This window comes from Psammomys obesus, unplaced genomic scaffold (assembly GCF_907164565.1).
Source record: "Psammomys obesus unplaced genomic scaffold, mPsaObe1.curated_primary_1811, whole genome shotgun sequence".
Lineage (NCBI taxonomy): Eukaryota > Metazoa > Chordata > Mammalia > Rodentia > Muridae > Psammomys > Psammomys obesus.
The window spans coordinates 5,548,496-5,555,101 of NW_026596034.1; the positions used below are offsets into that span (position 1 = coordinate 5,548,496).

Here is a 6,606-nt window from a genome sequence, read left to right on the forward strand (position 1 = left end):
GATTCCCATGACTCTTGGTCCTGGTGCCTGTGTGTTCTGTGTCAGTTTCTAGGGCTGCCCAAGCCAGGAGTCCCATCTGACTGGCCCCGAGCAACAGAGTCCTTTCTGTTAACATGTGACAGGCTGTGTCTAACCTCTTTCGTAGGCAGGTTTCTCTCCCCATTCAGTTCTGTCACCACAGGGCACCCTCATTCTGGGATTAGGGCTTACGCCAATTCAGTGTGATATCACAGGTTTTTTTTTTTTTTTTTTTTTTTTTTTTTTTGATCTCCTGTTATTTACCAATTCATGAGCACATATTTGTAACCCTCAAATAAGTACACACCATCATTTGTAGGTGTACAAATATCAGCGAGAGCCTTGGGTTGCTCAATGTGCACATTCCTAGCAGAATCAAGTAAGGTGGCACTTTGCCCTCCTTCCTGTTCCTGTACTGGCCCACAGGGTCCTTTGAAGCTCAGTTAGTGCTAAGTGGTTGTGCTTTTTATTTATTTATTTTTTATTTTTTTTGGTTGTGCTTTTTCTTTTTTCTTTTTTTATTTCCTTTCTGGATGATGTTTGAGCTGTGTGCAACGGTCCCAGGTGCAGAGCTGAAGGGCTTGTTATCCAATGTCCATGAATGCATGAGAGCTGTGCATTATGGAGAGGAAACACAGAATCATGGCATCCAGGGTCAAGTGCTGACACTCTTCAAATGGGCATTCATTTCTACACTGTAGGCCTCTTGGTACTTGTTGCACAGGGCTGTATGGTGATTAAATAAATAACTATGAGGAAACTTGTGTTGGCTTCATAGAGCTTCTATAAAAGTTAAAGCAGTTAGTGGTGTACATGTTCTTCTGTAAAACATTTTTATTTGTGTGTGTGTGTGTGTGTGTGTGTGTGTGTGTGTGTGGGCGTGTGCATGTGGGCATATGTGTGCATTTCAATGTAGCAACCGAGGAGGCCAGAAAAGGGTGTTGGATCTCCCAGAGCGGGAGCAGGTGATTGTGAGCCACCCAACATGGGTGTCTGGTTCTCTGCAAGAGCAGAGAGTTAAGCGCTCTTAACTGCTGAGCTATTCTCCAGCCCTGTGCAGAATGTTAAAGCGTGAAGTGTGAAATGTCTCCTACAGGCTTCTGTGCCTGGTCCCTGGCTGGTGGCACTGTTTCTGGAGGTTGTGGGGACTCTGAGTCTGTGGTCTAACCAGCAGGGGTAGATCACTGGGCGTAGGCCTTGAAGATGACATTCTTTGTTTACCAAGATGGGAATACACCAGCTCAGAAACACCCACACAGAGCCTCCCAGCTGCCCTCCCCACCACACTGGCTGGTGAGTGTGGTGAGTCCAAATAAACCCCTCTTCTCTTAAGTTGTTTCCCTCAGGTCTTCTTTCACAGCAGAGGGATAATTAACCAACACAAGATTTTTCTTCAAATTGCTGTGTTTCTCCTAATGTACTTGCATATTTATTACCTGTGTGGTTCTTCTAAGAATCCTATAGGACATAGGATAGATAGACAGTTCAGTGCTTAAGAGCACGTATTGCTTTTGCAGAGGACCTGGGTTTAGTCCTCAGCACCTATGTTGTGGTTACAGGATATATTTAAAAACAGTTCCAGGGCATCTAATGGTCTCCTCTGCACTTTGCAGAAACTACACATGCACATAGTGCCCATACATATATGCAGACAAAATATTCACACACATAAAAAAAAAAACTTGTTCATCCAGACACTGCCTACTCCCCAAATTTCTATTTTCTGAATTTACTTCCTTAAATTAAAAAGAATTTTTCAAAGCCCCCCCAGAGAAATCAGCGGAGACTGTAACTAACTCACAATCATCCTTTCTTGCTGAGATACCCTCGACTCCCACCTCCTGCCTAATTTTAGTGAGAATTAGTTTTGTATTGGAGGTAATTAGATGTGCCTCCTTAGAGATGAATCAGTGTTAAATGAAGAGTCTTTAATGGCAGCAGCGAGGGGCAGCTGACAGTGAGAAAGAAGGCAGGGACGGCTCTGGAAAGAAGATAAAATGCCATGAGGGTCACCATGGGCCCCTTCACTGAAGGGCGTGTGGCTGCACACACTGGTCTCTAAACACAAAGGCTTCACTACATGCTTTTTTTCATGATAGTTTGGGGTAGAATAGAGACATTCAGCCTGACTCACCTGGCTTGGAACCCGCTCTGTACCAGTTCTGTGAGCTCAGCCTCAGCAGCACCTGAATTCTTCTTTCACATAGCAGCATCTGTGAGGCAGAACTGAGAGCACAGAGGTAATGGTGCAAATAGAGCTCCATCACGATGCCTGGCATTAGGACTTTACCATGATGTATCATATTTCCAAAGTGGTTCATTCATGCTCTCCTACTTGCTCTTCACAACAACCTTTCATCCATTCACCCAGCCTTCTCCATTCATCCATTCTTATCTATCCATCATCCTTACCCATCCATCTATGCATCCTTAACCATCCATCCATCCATCCATCCATCCATCCATCCATCCATCCATCCTTATCCATTTGAACTTCTATTCATTCAACCATCCTCTTCCATCCATTCTGCCCATCACAGCAATTATCATGCATTTATCCTTTCCCATCCATCCGTCTGTCTGCCCATCCATCCATTCATCCATCCATCGTTTGCCTGACACTGGATAGTTATACATGAATGAACAGCAGACATAAAACTTGTCCACCCACAAGAGCTTAGTGACAGCTTGGAGACACAGACTAAAAACAGGAGATGAAGCAACCAAACAGCTATGTATAAAAGCAGGCTTGTGATGTAAGTAAGCAGCAAACAGTGAAAGACCATCGGAAAGCCTGCGCACGGTTAGCTTTGGCTGCCAACTTGATAGAAAACTAGAAACACCTGGGAAGAGAGGACCTCAACTGAACAATTGCCTTGATCAGACTGACCTGTGGCCTATACGTGAGGCATTTTCTAAACTGTTAATTGTTGGAGGTAGGTCTAGCGCATGGTGGACAGTGTCATCCTTAGGCAGGTGAATATACGGAAGAGGGCAGGCTAGGCAAGCCAAAGGGAGCAAGCCAGTAAGCAGCCCTCCTCCATGGCATCCTCCACGGCCTCTGCTTCAGTTACCGCCTTCAGGTTCCTCGCTTGTACTCCATGCCCTGGTTTCTCTCAATGTGGGATTGCAACCTGTGAGCTGAGGTAAAACCCTTTTTCCCTAAGTTGTTTTTGGTTGTGGTGTTTACCTCAGCAACAGAAAACAAACTAGAACAAAGATGTAGGGAGGGTATAGTCAGAAATGGCTAAATTTCTGCTCAAGAAGGGATAGCTATGAGTGGGTTGGTGATTTTTCAGGCAAGGGAAAGTTACCTAAGGCCCCAAATCAAGCGTCTTGGATCTTCTAGCCCTACCTGCCCATGTATTTAGAATTGCTAGAAGCATAGCTATTCTGGGAGATTTTGCCTTCCTTTGTATCTGAGGGGTTTCAATACGAGTTCAAGGTCACAGGCCAGAAAATGGCCACTCAATATTTGACCCCTGACCAAATCCTAGAAGACCAGCCTGCTCCCCAGTTGAGCCACTTCCAGGAGTTTAGGGGTAACCAATGATGGTTTCAAGATGTCTTGCTCAAGACTCTAAAAAATGTCTATTGCCTTGTTCAGGAAACAATGAAATTTGGCACCAAGCCTGGAATGAAAGGTGAGAGGAATATGTACCTCCCTAGCTGGGTCCAGAATATGATATGTCGCTTGCCATGGTTCTCAGGTATTTTGTCCACAAAAGGTTAACATACAGGAAGTGTTGGCCTCAGTGTGGTCATATCGGAGGGTCGAGAGGGTCGCAGAATCATTAAGAAGTGAGCCCCTGGTGCAAAACAAGTAGATCCTCAGTAATGCTGTCTTTGGAGGGTTTGCTCACTTAGTGCTCTGGAGAGAGGGCTCTTATAAAAGAGCAATGCCGATCTCTCTCAGGTCTCTGGACTCCCGTCTCACTATAAAATTGCCCCCTCACATGTACTTCTGCTGTGATAGCGTGAGGCCTTCAACAGAGACCAAACCAATGGGACTGGCTCATGGTAGACTATCAGCCTCTAAACTGTAAGCTAAATAAACTCTTTTACCTAATCATTACTTAACCTGGGGAATTTTTTTTTTTTAATCAATGGAATACTGAATGACACAGGATCTGGTTATAGCCTATTGGCCACTCTCCCAGCATTTTCCTCTCTGTCAAGCAAGCCAGAGCCCACGTGCCCCATTCTGGGAAATCCTAGAAGGCCAGCCTGCCATATTCCTGGTCAGTGCAGCTTTGCCATGCTTCCTTTGTTGGGTTTCTGAGCTTGACCAACAAGGACATGTTGGTGTTAGTTTCATCAACAGCCCAGACTTACTTCTTGCCAACTGCTCATTGACCTTTGCTGTTGCTAGCCATTTTGTGGTTTCTGACCTTTCACCATATTTGTCCAGAACAATTTGTACTTAGGCCATTAATTTATAACCAAGTATTTCCTGCTGATTTGGGGAAATGAAGCCCAGACTCTGTCTATACAAAGCTATTACAATAAAGCCACATATGACAGTACTGCGTTTTGGCCAGTGTGTGGATGCCAGCTGTCCGTGGCGACTCCCCTGAGACCCGATCCTTCCAACGAAGGAGTCAGCAGAGACGAAGAGGAAGAACTGTAACGATGTACACATAACCTCAGCCAAATAGTCCTGAGATCAGGGCTGCAAAGGTTCACGAGCTTCTGACAAGCCTGGCTGAGTTCTTAGAGAGCAGACGTCCTTATGTGTGGCCTGGTGGCACTTCCACAGGCTTGACTCACCTTGGTCTGATATATTGTCCTGTGCTGGTGGTTGCCCAGGGCACCTCACCACAGATCCAGGTTCCATCTCCATCTTCTCTAAGAAGGGGGTCACATTCTAGAGGGCACAAAGGGGAAGACTGTGGCATGAGCCCTCTGCAGACACAGGTTGCATGGCACTGGATCAGGGCCAAGGATGACAGCTGTTGGTGGCCCAGAGCCAAGGCAAACACTGGGATTCAGGGTGGGTCTTCTCCCTGTGGGTTAGAAAACTGTCCCGTGGGGAGCAGTCCCACAGCTTCTGGTGCCCCACTTTCCCCAGCTATAAAGTGGGACCTGTGGCATTCCTGCTTAGGGTACCTGTGAGGATGAAATGAGATATTGCTCTTGGGGCCATATAGTGCATTTGAATAAAAAAAAAAAAAAAGAAAACCAGTGAAGATTATCAACATGGCAGATTCTTCAACCTGGAAATTGGTTTCTTATCTCTTTGTTGTGAAAGTAAACCCTACAGAAACAGTGTAAAGGAGGCTTTATCTCAGCTCACAGCTCAGGGGAATAATTCATCGTGCCGAGAAGGTATGAAGACTGAGGCTTGTGGCTGTCCCAGCAGGAGTAACAGTGACTGGTGGTCCTAAGACACCAGGCTGAAAGCTGAGCTGGCCTAGAACCCTCTCCCTTATCCTCTAACAAGACTCCATGTCCAAAAGATTCCACTACCTCCCAAAACAGTGCCAATGGGTGGGGAGCAAATGTTCAAACACCTGGCCTTGAAGGAGGCCCTGATGGGGAGATGGGGAGGGTTGACTGGCCTTGTGGCTGATCATGACCCTTAAGACACAGAACTACCTGGGAGGCACACAGTGGCCACATCTAGAGCTGCAGCTGTCCACTCACAGTGTGCGCTACGGCATGACAGCCTGCGACCCGGATGACTCCTGACAGTCTACTGACACTTACCCTGGGTCTCCATGGCCTCTGTGAGTGACCCCATGGATCTATGAGATGGATCCTTTAAGGCAGAGAGGCCTTTGACCCAGAGGGAGCCTGCTTAGGTATGCTGCCAGCGATGTTAGGGGCTGACTTCAGCCGTCAGTGGACAAACAGTCCAGATTCCCTGTGCTCAAAAGCAACGAGCCGCAGATGCCTTCACAGTGCCAGAGTCGATCATGTGGTTAGGCCCAGGAGCCCGGGATTTACCAGTTCACTGACAAGCCATGCCTTCATCGTTTTGGTGTCTTGCCACACTTACACTTTTTAGGTTTGCCTCCCTCATAAGCTACCTGTATCCCACAACATTGGAGGAACCTAACAGGAGGCTGACCCAGAAGGCCTGTTCCAGGTGCCCGGGTGCCAGTGTCCCCCCTCACATCTGTGCCTAGGACTCTCACAGCCCTCCCATGGCCGGATCAGGGCCACCATGCCCTGCCAGCTTCCCTCTGAAGAGACCTGTCCCCTGAGCAGCAGCCTAGAACCTCACTCACATGGAACAAGTCCTCTTAGCGACGGGGCTGAGCCAAGCTTGGCACTTGTGAGCTCCCAGGCTGTCTGCACATGTGCAGGCCCGGGCTGTGCCTTCCACCCCCTTCTCAGGGTAGGAGGGGCAAACACAGGAAGTCTGCCCTGCTAGAGCTCTTCCCTCTGTGTGCACATTGTGATTTTGTGCCTTGGCTGTCGGCTTGACTGCATCTGTGATCAACTAAAATCTCAGCTGCTGGGCGCTCCTATGAGGGATTTTCCTGACCAGATTGTCTGATTAGAAAGATCTACACTAAATCTGCGCTGTACCCTCTGGTGCCAGCACACAGGGTGTGCAAGAGGGGACTTTGATGCCAGCCT

At 47.5% G+C, this 6,606-nt stretch overlaps 1 long non-coding RNA gene across 2 annotated transcripts; it reads right to left on the bottom strand.

Moving 5' to 3' along the window:
- Window positions 1-478: 478 nt before the first annotated feature.
- Window positions 479-6,309, bottom strand: LOC129687273 (uncharacterized). Of its 2 annotated transcripts, none has more exons than XR_008721754.1 (4): window positions 6,252-6,309; window positions 4,789-5,024; window positions 2,153-2,244; window positions 479-744 (listed from the first exon to the last, which is right to left on the bottom strand). It is a non-coding gene; the product is annotated as an uncharacterized LOC129687273 (long non-coding RNA). The 2 variants fall into 2 exon arrangements; XR_008721753.1 differs by having other exon boundaries at window positions 4,789-4,885; window positions 6,252-6,303.
- Between the last annotated feature and the right edge of the window lie 297 nt (window positions 6,310-6,606).